The sequence below is a fragment of the Camelus ferus genome, chromosome 32 (genome assembly GCF_009834535.1).
Source record: "Camelus ferus isolate YT-003-E chromosome 32, BCGSAC_Cfer_1.0, whole genome shotgun sequence".
Classification (NCBI taxonomy): Eukaryota; Metazoa; Chordata; class Mammalia; order Artiodactyla; family Camelidae; genus Camelus; species Camelus ferus.
The window spans coordinates 23,677,448-23,690,388 of record NC_045727.1 but is presented as its reverse complement, the minus strand read 5'-3'; the positions used below and the strand labels follow the sequence as shown (position 1 = coordinate 23,690,388).

Sequence of the window (12,941 nt, the reverse complement as noted above, 5' to 3'; positions counted from 1 at the left end):
TCCTGAGCACGTTTGATGGACGGACTCATTGAAGCCGCGTAAGGTTTTGAGGTAGCTATTATACACACACACACAAATTACTATTTACCTTGTGACTTTATCATGTGGAGACAGAGGCATGGAGACCTTAAGTAACTCGCCTGAAATCACCCAGCTGCTTGGTGGTGGACCCGCAGGTGCTTGCTGGGGTCAGAGCTGTGCGCATCAGCTCTGGAATTCTCAGTGTGTTGTGCAGATACAGGACATTCTTAAAACTATTAGGAAAAGTACCCCGGATACTGCTTTTCCACGAAGGGTTCCGTTAGTTACGATAAGCTTCATTTATTTTTTTTTTATTTTCAGAACACGTGTGTTTCCATCCACATCTATAAAGCCTGTTTTCTTCATTTCACTAAGTTTCTTTGAAGGTCTTCTGGGGACGGAAGAGAAATGTGATTTTTCAGGGTGTGATTGTGTCGTAACCTTTGAGAGTCTACCTTTCAGGCTGAAAGTTGGGCTCATGTTTTCGTGTTATTTGGAACTGAATTGTTTGCCAGTGAACCTTGGCTTCCAGAACGCCAGGAACCAGTCAGGAGTCAGCAGCCTGGGACCGGATTTTTTTTTTTTTTTCACTCTTGGCGAGAAATAAATAAAACATGATTGCTGCTCTGGAAGGTAGCGCCTGCCAACTTACTGAGCAATAATTAAGTCTTCAGGCTTCGGTGTCAGCTGGACAAGACACTAATGAGATGCTAAAGTGCTCAAAGGAGTTGCATTAACATGTTTAAAGCCTCCCCTGCCCCAGGAAAGCATCTTGTTTTCCACCGCGGTCTGTGATGGGTGAGGTAAGGCAGAGGAAGTCTCCTGTGACTTGCTGCTGGCTCAGAAACGTCAAGGACGTTGGTCACTAAATAGAACCCAGTGTCACCTCTGGGGAGCGTCAGCCGCTTCAATACGGCAGCTGCAGTTCCTGGGTTAACTGCGCAGTGACTGCAAAGAAGCTCTCCCACCGAGGTTTCCTTAACAGGCTGACTCTGCAGGCAGGGAGAATGGCCGGTGACGTGCGCCTTGAACAGAGTCCTATAGAGGGGCATGCTTGAGTCTCAGTAACTGAGGTCAGCACCTCACAGAAGGTTCTGGCTGGAGGAACCGGCACCAGGCTGGTGGGCAGTGGCGACTGACAAGTCCACCGTCAATTTTTAAAATAATTGTGATGTTTTGGTGGCATGTAGTAGAAACCCACATCAAACTGGCTTAAGCGCTCTCTCCGCACAAAGACAACGCCTTGACTCGTGGAACTAAAGGTGCCATGATGGTTTTATGACAAGTTGGATCCTGAGGGTCTTCTCTGGTTAAAAGCACACAGTCAGACTTTTTCCCTCAGATTTTCCATTCCCTATAGAGGCCCTCCGGACTCTGATATCCTGGACCACATTAGGTCCCCACACCTGCCGTCACGTGCCTTTCTCCTGAATACACATCTCTCTGGGGCGTCCTCTTTTCTTCCACTCCCTGCGCCTGAAAAACTGCAAGTCGTGCCCCAGGGCCAGCTCAGGTCTGTCTTCTCTGCAAAGCCTCCTCCTCCTCGCCTCTCCCACCCCAAGGGTTCTCTGTGCTGTGCTGAGACCGCCCCGTGCAAACACCTCTCTTAGCAGCCTGGTACGAACATGTTCACGGAAGGGGTTTGCCTCTTCCCTGGGATTTCACTTTCTTTTTTGTATTTATATTGCATTTATTTTTATCTCATTCTTTGACTTTTTAAACATTTTTTAATTGAGTTATAGTCATTTTACAATGTTGTGTCAAATTCCAGTGTAGAGCACAGTCTTTCATTTATACATGAACATACTTATATTCATTGTCACATTTTTTTCGCTGTGAGCTACCACAAGGTCTTGTATATACTTCCAAAATTTCACCTTCTTGAAAGCAGAGACCATGTCTTATTTATCTCTGTATTATCCAGGACTGTCTTGCTCTGAAGACTACTATCGACAAAAATAATTATAATAACATTATTGTTATTACTAGACGTTAGTACTATACAGAGGGCACTTTGATATGCACGCTGACATTCTCATTCACACATACGTAATGCGCATATAAATTCATTTGATATTACAGCAACCACGGGAGCTCGGTACTATTTTTAGCTTTGTTTTAGCTATGGGAACAGAGGCACAGAAATTTTAAATACGTGATTTTTAGGGTTTTGACTAAGTGTGAGTTTATATAAAATTGATAGAACAAGTAATGAATGCAGTCCTTCCTCCTTCCAGTCCCTCTTCAAGTCCAATTAAATACAGTATTTCTAAAGTGTAAGGAGGAATTAAGCATTCTCCTGCAGGGCTGGCCATATTCATGGCCAATGGAGATTCGTCTGGTCATATAATTGGGTGTAGGGGGCCAGGTGGAGAATATGGGAAACCATAGGAATATTTTTTTCACTGCCTGTGCTCCAGCTAAAATCCATAGCCCCATCTCAGCTAATTCAGTCTCTTCCAAACAGGAATGCAAGCCCAGTGTTGGCAGAACTCCTTCTCCTTAAGGAAAGTTGAAGTCCAGTTTTAAAAGAAAACCTCTGGATTTGTTAAAACAGCTTTATTGAGATATACTTCATGTATCATAAAATTTGTGCTTCTCATGTGTAGAGTTGGCTGGATTTTGGTACATTCGCAGAGTGGTGGAACCATCACCACCATCAGATTTTAGAATATGTTCATCACGCCCAAAAGCAGCACCAGACTCACTCAACAGTCACTCCTTATCACCTCCCACACCCACATCCTCTGTAAGTACCAACCTACCTTCCGTCCCTATGAATTTGCTAAATCCTGGCTGTGTCATGGAATTGGAATCATGCAACGTGACTGGCTTCTTTCGGGTAACATAACGTAACATAGCATCGCGTAGGCTAGCTTAGCACAGTGTCTTAAAAGTTCATCCTATTGTGGCATTTACCAATACATCTTTCTTTTTAGAGCTAAATAATATTCATTATATGGACAGACCACATTTTGTTTATCTACCCATAAGCTGGTGGACACTTAGTTTGTTTCCATTGTTGGCTATGATGAAAAATATCTGTACAAGCTTTAATGTAGACATATATTTTCAATTCTCTTGGGTAGACGGCTAGGAGCAGAGTGGTTGGGCCATTAGTAACTCCGTGTTTAACGTCTTGAGGAACTCCCAAACTGTTTTCCAAAGGTGAGACCTTTTAAAGTCCCACCAGCAACGTATAAAGTTTCTAGTGTCTCCACACCCTTGTCAACGCTTGTTACTGTCTGGTTTTTTTTTTTTTTTTTTTCGTTTCTAACCATCAAAATACGTGTGAAGTGGTATCTCACTGTTGATTTGATTCATGCTTCCCCAGTGACAACGAGGAACATCTTTTTATGTGCTTATTGGCTATTTGTATAACATATTTAGAGAAATGTCAATGGAAGTAATTTGCCCATTTTTATATTTGGTTGTTCTTCTTCTAATTGTGACTTGTACAAATTCTTCTAGATTCAAGTTTCTTATCGGTTATGTGATTTGCAAATATTTTCTACGGTTCTGTGGACAGTCCTTTCATTTTCTTGATGGAGTTTCTGGAAGCAAAAAAATTGTAATTCTTGATGAAGTCCGCTTTATCCATTTATTTTCTTTTGTGACATGTGCTTCGGTGTTATGTTTAAGAAAGTGAGAGTGTGTGGTTTAAGATCCACACACATGAATTTCCTAAATTATGTTTTACTACTTGACTTCAAAATTCATCTATTGTGATCTGAAGAAATAATTTGCCTAGTTTCAATCCTTTTAAACTTATTGGGGCTTGTTTGATGGCTAATATACAGTTTATCCTGGAGAATGTTCTATGTGCGCTGGAACAAAATGCACATTCTGTTGTTGAGTGGAGTATTCTGTATTTATATGTTAGGTGTAGTTTTTTTAATAGTCACGCATAGATCTTCCGTTTCCTAGCTGATAATCTGTCTAGCTATTTTGAAAATATTAAAAGTGGAATATTGGAGTCTTCAAAGATTATTTTTGAATTTCCTGCTTATTTATTTATGCCTCTAGATTGAGCCACATGTGTCTCCATCACTTTTTTCTTCCTAATGTATTGAACGCTTTACCATTGTCACATATCTTCCTTTGTCGTTGCTAAGTTTCCGTCTTGTTTGATGTTAGTATGGTCACTCCTGTTCTCTCTGGGATCCTGTTTGTGTGATATTTTCCCTGTCCTTTTTTGTTTTCTTTTGCGGGGGGAGGGTAATAGGTTTACTTAGTTATTTTTTAAAAGGAGGGACTGGGCATCGAACCCAGGACCTCGTGCATGCTAAGCACACGCTCTACCACTGAGCTACACCCTCCCACCCCATCCTTCAACTGTCAACTTACTTACCTCTCGGAATCTCAAGTGTAGCTCCTATTGACAGCATGCAATTGGATAATGTTTTTAAATCCATTTTGCAAAAGTCTACCTTTTCGTTGTCAGGGATTTCCTTTACTAATAATATGGGATGCGTCTACTGACAATGAATTCTCTGTGTTTGTTGACCTGGAGATCTCTTAATTTCTCCTTTATTTCTGAAACACAGTCTTGCTGGATTTAGATCTAGTTGCTTGGCAAATGGGCCATACTTTCTTCTTTCTTTTCATGTCGCCTACAGTTTTGTTGAAAATTGATATCTTAAATACTGTCATGGGGAAATTCTAGAAAAATTGACCCTCTTCACTCCCTGGGTGTTTTGTTGTTGAAAAAGTTGGTTTTGGCCATTTCGCCAGGGTTCTCGTTTCTTTACGAGAGGAGCAGATGTTGGGAGGCCGCCGTTTTAGAAGTGGTTCTCCAACATCTTGATTTTCAAATGTTGCTGATTTAACAATTACAATAATAAAGCAGTGCACCCACCTCCTTAAAGAGGGCTACAAGCAAATTTTGCTTGGTGACTGATAAGTTTATTTTACTCTTTGGGGACAATTTTTTTTTTTTTTTTTGTAAAGTAGAAGATGGATCCACAGAAGTGGGTAAGGATGAAAAATATTTCTGAGAGCCCTGGATTCTCCTGGTGACTCGTGAAAAGTATGTGAAATTGAAAGTAAGTCCGCGACACCTTTTGTACATTGCTCTTTCTGGAAGGTGCCCTGTCTGCTGTGGTTAAGAGGGGTGTTCTGAAGAGAAAGGCAGAATGCTGCTAACCTGGACTCTCACAGCCCAGTATGCAAATAATTACGTATCTATCTTAAAAGTAAATCAATTAAAAACATAATACAAGCTTGAGATTTCCCCATTTCTCCCTCCCCTTCGTAAAATCAACGCTCCTCCAGCATTTAATACCTGAGTGTAGAGTAAACACAATAAACAACATAATGGCAAAAAAAAAAAAAAAGAATGATGCTAACTTGATTTAGAAGGAGACACACAGAATATTCAGTGATGCTCCAGGCTGTGTCTCCTCCTCGTCCATCAATGCTAAATAACATTGCGTACAAATTACTTGCATGGATTTCTTTTCCTTTGTCACCAGGAGCCAGGAATTTAAGTATAAAATGTCAGGCCATTTGGATGTTATGGCCTAATTCTGTCTTTCTTTATATCAGTAATTTAGACATTTATTATTCCTTCCTAATTGGAGATACACGATATATTTCCTGTTGGCTGGACTGTAGGTGTTTCGTTCTTAACCTGCTGTTCCTGCTGTGTGGAGTGTGATTTCAGTATTAATTAGACAGTTTTTTTCACTGCTGTTTTGGCTACCTCAGTTAAGAAATAACATTCTTTTTTTCTTTAATTCTTTTTTTTTTTTAATTTTTTTTTTTTTTTTGGCGGGGGGTGGTGATTAGGTTTATTTAGTTATTTTTAACGGAGGCACAGGGGATCGAAACCCAGGACCTCGTGCATGCCAAGCACACACTCTGTCCCTGAGCTCTACCTTCCTCCCATGAACTAACGTTCTTAATTGAAATCCTTTAAAGTGGCTCTTAAAGCCGCAAGCTTCCCACCTTCCCTCCTCAGCCAGAAACGTCACCGAGGACTTCCTCCTCCTCCTCATCTCCGCCAGCCGAAGCTCCTTTCTCAGGACGGCGAAGCTCCCGGAGCGTGGGGTCTGGGCAGCTGCCTCAGATCACACACGTGGTCTAACCCTTGCTCTTAGGGTCTTCGTTCTTTTGGAGATGTGTTAATTTTGTGCTCACGCAGGGAAAAGACCTTCGCTTCTGTTTCGGTGCTGTACTCAGAGTATAAATTCCTGCCACGTGCAGTCAGTCAGCTTCCTGTTCCTTCTGCTGGGTTCCTGCAGAAGCTACCAGGGGTATTAACCGGGATTCCTTCCTGTCTCATGGGACAGAAATTCCACTCCAGTGGGATGAAGAGAAGTGGCGGGGTGTTGGCTCATGTCCCTAAATGGTCCAGACCGAGGGACCTTGGCTCACCAGCCAGGCGTGTTCCCCGATGTTCCACTCTCTTCTCCTCTCAGTTACAATCACCTGCGGGAAAGGTCACCCCGATGGGTCCCCGACAATCCTGCGCTTACAGCTTCTCCACCCGGCAAGCCCAGCATTAAGGGAAGTTCTCTTTCCTAAGAATTTTGGCAAACGCCCTGGAACTGGCTCTGACTGAAGCATTTCAGGCCACATCCCACGTCCAACATGATGGCTTTGGTCAAGGGCATGACCGTGTCTGTCCAGGTCTGGGTCACCTGTCCGCTCCTGGGTCCAGCCTTGCCCAGTCGGCCTGGACTGAGAAGTGAGGAGTGGGGGTTCCTCAAAGGAAAATCAGAGTATTGTCCTAAAAGAAGCAAGAGTGATTATTGGGCAGTCAAAAATAGTAATAAATTCCCAACTCAACGTACCTGCTCTCTTTCAAAAATGCCTCCCAGGATAGGAGAAATAGCATTAGAATTAGACAACAGGTAATATTTCTGGAACGGTCATTACAGACTAGTTACCCTGCTAAGGAATTCATGGATCTTAGTGAATTCAGGGCCTGATAGTTCTGAAGGAGGTAATGCTACTCTCTCCATTTTACAGATGAGGAAACTGAGGGACAGAGGAGCCAAGTAACTGGGGCAAAATGTCACACACGGTAAGTGGCCAGGCTGGAATTTGAACCCAGGCACTTGGTGTCCTGCCCTTTGTGCTCATAACCACACCCTGTTTTGCCTCAGATACAGAAAAGTGAGGTTCCTCTCTGGATCACTGCCTCCATGACCTTCAGCAAGTCAATTCAATGCTAAGAATCTCAGCTTTTTCCTCTTCACAGAAAAGGTAAGCCGGGGCCACTTCCCAAGCCCTGTCAGTCTATGAAAATAACACAGTATCATTATTGATCAATCAGTCAACCAGCGTCCATGTTTCCAGGTGCCTCTTGAGGCAAAATGGGCGACATCAGCGAGTAAGGCATTTCGTTACGTAACCGGCAATTTGTAAAAGGCAAATCATGTAGCAAATTTAAGGTTTATTACGATCATGATTATGGTCGATGATTACTATTGCTGTTGCTGCTTTTCTTAAGGATGCTTTGAGCCACAGGTAACAGAGGCTTAAACAATAAATGCATTTAATGTCTTACGTAACAAGATTCAGCCTTCTCATTGAGGTCTCAGATGCCTTCTGTGTTTCTTCCCTCTATCCTTACACATATTAAGGAGAAGCCTTTCCTCATGGGCACAAAGTGGCTGCCACAGTTCCAGGCATCACATCCCTTCACACAAACCCCTTTCCCAAACAGGAAAGGAGTCATGGAAAAAAAAAAAAAAAAGGGACTTTCTAGCTATGTGACTCTCTGCTTTATGAGAGAGGGAACTCTTTCCTAGAAGCTGCATTGCTGCTTCTGAGACTAATTCAGGGGGCTTCTGGCTATGTCTCTGGAAGGTTAAAAACCTAAACAGGAGAGAATTGTCCAGGTGTGTTGAGGACAGTGCGGGGCATAGCTTACCTATTTCAGCCCTTATTGGGCTCCTTTTACCAAACTTTATAAGGTGCTAACAGCCACAGCACGAAAGCTGTCAGATTCTCCCTTTGTAACCATTGTTCTAACACAAAGTGACACTTAGAAGCTCTGGGGCAAGACTGTCCTCCCGTCGCCTTCACCTCACAGCCTCGCCTCAGCCCTGGCAGAGGAAGCCGGCCAGCCCCGGAGGGCACCTTCTTCATGGAGCTTGGTTTTTACCACTTGCCTCCATCTCCGAAAGCTGATCTTTCTGTAAAAAACTCCCCTGGTGAAGCTGCTTCCCCTTACGAAGGAGAGACCCAGGTGCTTCTAAAGATGTGTGTCGGAAACTGAAGTTTCCCCACCAGTTGACATGGAACAAGATAGTGGCCTGGCCTTTTTGCCGAGTGTGGCAGAGACGAGGGGGCAGCTCCGGGCAGGTGGCCCGAGCACCACGGGGCGTATCTGCGCTCTCTCCCAGTTCCAGGAGGGCCCGGTTCCCTCCCTCCCTCTGAGTGCCACCCGGAGTCCAGGAGCCTTTTATATTTACTCCCTCCTGCCCTGAACGTCCTCATGATTAAATCAGGTTCTGTAAACAGTCGTCGTCTTCCCCCCACCAGTCTGTTCACTGCTGCTCTCCCGGGTTCTCTGTTCCTTTACTTCTGTGCCCACATTTCAATCTCTCCATCAGCCTGAGGTACTCTGTTCCCTTCTCTTCCATATTGGTGACGACGCATTTCAGTCTTCAGCGCTGTGGTTGTATGTGGGTAGATAGCTGCATAGACGTCCCTACAGCAGAGTCTGGAGTCACATGGCGTGGATTCAGATCCTGGTTCTACTACACTGCCCGTTACCTCGGGCTGGTCGTTTCCTCTGTCCAAGGCTTGGTTTCTTAATCTTTCCAAAATACTTACTCTGTGCAACTGAAGGGTCCTTTAGGACCAATATTGTCGCAAGAAAAATTGGGCGGGAGAAGAGGGTCACGTCCCAGGTCCCAGGCGAGTCCCTGGGACACGCCCTGCCAAGTGAGGGTCCTCGGCTTCAGTGCAGGAAAGAATTCAAGAGCGAGCCATCGCAGAGTGAAAGCTAATTTATTTAGTGAGACACACATTCCAGAGGCGGAGTGGGGGCTGCCTCGGAAGGCAAGAGAGCGGGGCCTCAAGGTGTGGGGGTGTTTAGCTTAAAGTAAAAGTAGATGCACACCTGGGCAGGGTGTGGGCCGTCTCACCCAGGAGGGGGCGCGGCCCCGAGGGCGGGGCTGTTAGTTTTTATGGGCAGGAGATTTCATATGCTAATTAGTGGAAGGACTATTCCCACTATGTTGGGTAAGGGCTGAGGGTTCCCAGGATTTGGCCCACTTTTTGGCCACTTTTGGTCAGCCTGGGAACTGGCACGGCGCCTCTGGGTGTGCCACGAGGGCAGGGTCTACTACTGGACGCTGACTCTTCCGCCATCTCGGTTTTATCCGGGGACCCTGTCCTCCGTGGCTGTGTCATGGTTTTAATGCCCTGCCCCCTTTCCCTTCCTGTCTCAATAAGAGATTTTCCCACGTCCCCAAGTTTTTCAGATCGTCCTTTCTGTACAGCAGCCCGGAAGGCAGAGAGTGGAGAACCGAGTTTGCTGAATGATTCTCAGGCGCTTGCCCCTCTCCTTGGGCCCTTTTCATTGGTTATTTAAAGTGCTGGATACAGCAGTCCTTTAGGATATAAGTGATGTCATGTCCGTTTCGCAGGAAGAGACTGAGGCTCTGGAAGTTCACGTGCCAAGATCACTCACATATTCAACCAGTAAAACGAGCTTTGAGCCCCATTCACCCCACCCCAGAGTCTGTGCTGTGTCAGCCGTGCGCTACCACCCAAGATGATGCAAATGATAGGAGCACTGAAGGAACCTGCCGGCTGTTGTAACTTGGGGGTGTGTTAGTGGCAGGGCCCCACGCATCATGACCGAACACCAGTTTCCTGATGAATGCTGAAGGGTTCAGGTGAGCATCCTAAGGTCAGTCAGAGTCTTTGACCCTCTGGGGACGCACGTGGGAGCAAACAAGTCCGTGCGGAGCCAGGTGGGTGTGAAGCATCTCGTGCCGGTGTGGGCTGAGGAGGAGGTGAACAGCGGAGCGAAAATTGCAAAGACAAAACGAGATGGGAAACGCTTAGAGGGAGCTTCCTGTGCAAAGAAGGCACCCCCTGAGGTCGGATCGATGCAAGGCCACTCAGATTCTGCATTGCACGTGGGTTCATTAAAAAGTCAGTGCCCTCACTGATCGATAGAGCCTCAGGGACCGGGCTCTGTCTGACAGCACGGAGGCTGCAAATTGCAGAAAAGTTGACGTCTGCTCTCCAGGAAGGAGCTCTTTAAGTCAAATCAATCGGCCCACATCGCCAGCCTGCATAAACCATGGAAGGTGGATGGAGATGTTTCAAAAAAAAAAAAAAGCAAGGCTAATAAGCTCTGTTGTTACTTGATTTAACTTCAAAGCTGGTGGTGTAACCTCGCCAGAAGAGAGCAAAATTAAGGAAGGAGGAAAAGTGCTTTTCACATGCATCGCAGGGAAGACGCTGTAAATAGAAATCCATTCTTTTAGCAGGGAGACTCCCTCCGCTGGGGGATGAATGTTTGGGGGATTGACTTGCAGATGCAACCTGCCAGTTAGCCTCCCGGGGTGGAGGGTAGCCTTTAGCCTCAGGGCATGGCTTTTACAAGTCCCAGGCATGCATGTACTAGCTAGACTCCTTGTCGTAAGTGATGAGTCTGAACTGATTCGGTTTCTCAAGCCTGACATTTGAGGTCTGATCATCCTTCGTTGGGAGGGTCTGTTCTGCGCATTCTAGGGCGTTTATCAGCATCCCTCGCCACCATCTGCCAGATGCCAGTGGCAACCACGTGCTTGAAACTACCAAAAATGTCTCCCAAACTCGGTAAATGTCCCCTGGAAAGTCTTTACCTCCAGGGTGAAACTTGCTGGGTGAGAATCTGAGAATGGAATTCTGCTTCCAGAAAGAAAAGGTGGAAAGGAAGGTTGGGCCTCATAAACTCATCTTTAGAAGGCTGGGGACTTGGGGATGGTTGGAACCAGAGATGAAGCTATAACTGGACCCTTTCTTCTTGTTTCTCATTTCTGTGCATTAGTTTTATTTCTCCAGACAAGCGTCTTGGGAAAATAGGGACCATGGCCAAAAGCAGCTCAAAGCTCATTATCTGTGCAACAACTCTGTAATGAGGAAGGAAAAGAATCGTTTCCAACCAGGTTCAGTCCAAAAGCTCCTAAGAAAAGCTCTAGTCCAGCTTAGGTAAAAGGTTTATGGCAAGTCACTTCTGGAGCTGTCTGCGTTTGGGGGTGCTGACGGACTCCGGTTGGCTCACATACTCTCCCACTGGGTAGGGGTTTCGTGCTAAGGAGAAAGGAAGAAGCTTTGCTCATCCATCCATCCATCCATCCATCCATCCATCCATCCACCCATCCATCAGTCAGATACTTTATGTCATTCACTATCTTGAGTGTTGAGAATAGAAAGATGAAAAACTCACTGGTGTCTTGCCTCTGGAAAGTCTTCAGTGCGTTTTATTGGATGTGCAGCTCAGCTGGGACCCAGTGCCACGTCATCTCAGCAGCTGGTGATAAACACTCTATTTTAGCGACTCGGGCAGTGATTGAAAAGGGTCTAGAAGGAGATATGGGAGTTAGGAGGGAGTAGAGAGAATCTGATGAAGAAGACAGTGAGAAACAAGGCATTCTCATAATAGAAAAGGCTTCGGCTATTTTTTTAAAAAATAAATTCCCAATGTGCTTGAAAAATAGAGGCGATGTCAGTTGTCCCCACTTGTAGGGGACGTGCTGGAGAAGATACTGGAGGACAAGCATGAAGGGTGTGTGAGCTGAGCTAAGGAGTGTGGAAAACATGATGAGAGAAGGGTCATTGGACAGTAGCCGTTGGGTGAGAATTTTTGAAAATTAGCTGTGAAAATAATGAAATTGAGGCAACAATGGAGGAAGATTATTTCTAAAGTTCTCTTCCAAAGATCAGAACAATGCTCTGGAATCCTTGTTTCCTTTATAGCTTTTACCACGAGCTGGAATTTTCCTTTAGTGTGTTTATTTGCTTGGTTCTACCTTTTACCCACACTAGACAGTGATCTCTGTAAGTTCTCACGAGTCTCGGGGGGTTGACTCCTGGCTCCACGTCCAACACAGCATCTGGTATCTCCAGGGTGTTCCGTAAATATTCACTGAGCTTGTTCGTTCATCCATGTAGTATTCATTTATTCAGTCATCATTCAGTCTTGCATATACCTAGTCATGTGCTCAGCGCAGCATTTAATGAAGATCTGGTTCGTTAAAAAGCGCATTCTTGGTTGATATGTGGGTATTTGAAAGGAAGTCAAGTCCAGATTGATAAACAGAAGCTGACAGATGTTTCCACTGGTGCGTCCATGTCTCAGTGTAGATTCGGCAAGTGGTACCTTATGTACAGGGCATCCTTCTCAATGGAGAATTTTTCCTTTTGACAGGCAACCCAAGGAAAGAAGGTCTTCCCAAAATGTTTGCTGCTGGATGGGTAGAGAAGTTGATTTGTAATGTTGTGTTAATTTCTGGTGCACAGCATACTGATATATGTATGTAGATATACATATACACATATGCATATATATATATATGTTCCTTTTCATATTATCTTTCATGAGAGGCCATTACAAGCTATTGAATATAGTTCCTTGGCTCCCCCAGACATTTTGTCCTTATTAATGTGTTTTTAACTGAGAGGGAGACTAAACTGTCTTTTCAGTAGCCTCTGCTAATGTTCTTAAGGATCTACAATTACATAGCTATAAAATTCAAACAAACAACAAATACATGTTTTCTTCCCTTTTTCAGTTTTATTATGAAGAATTATTACAGTTCGACTGCATATACACATTATATTGCATGTAAATACGTATATACAGAATACTGCACTTTTTTTAGTTTTCGTATATGTACTAATTATTATTTCTAAGAACAGATTAGACCCCTAGCTTTTTAAACTTACATAGTTATCAAAGGAAT

The 12,941-nt window shown here is 44.5% G+C and overlaps 1 long non-coding RNA gene across 1 annotated transcript in view; it reads left to right on the top strand.

Annotated features, from left to right (window-relative positions):
• LOC116660874 overlaps nucleotides 1-12,941 on the top strand; it is a 128,116-nt gene that overhangs the window by 30,824 nt on the left and 84,351 nt on the right. Inside the window, exons 2-3 of the long non-coding RNA XR_004316515.1 lie at nucleotides 6,997-7,051; nucleotides 7,134-7,233. This is a non-coding gene — a long non-coding RNA (uncharacterized LOC116660874). The remainder of the gene's footprint in view (nucleotides 1-6,996; nucleotides 7,052-7,133; nucleotides 7,234-12,941) is intronic.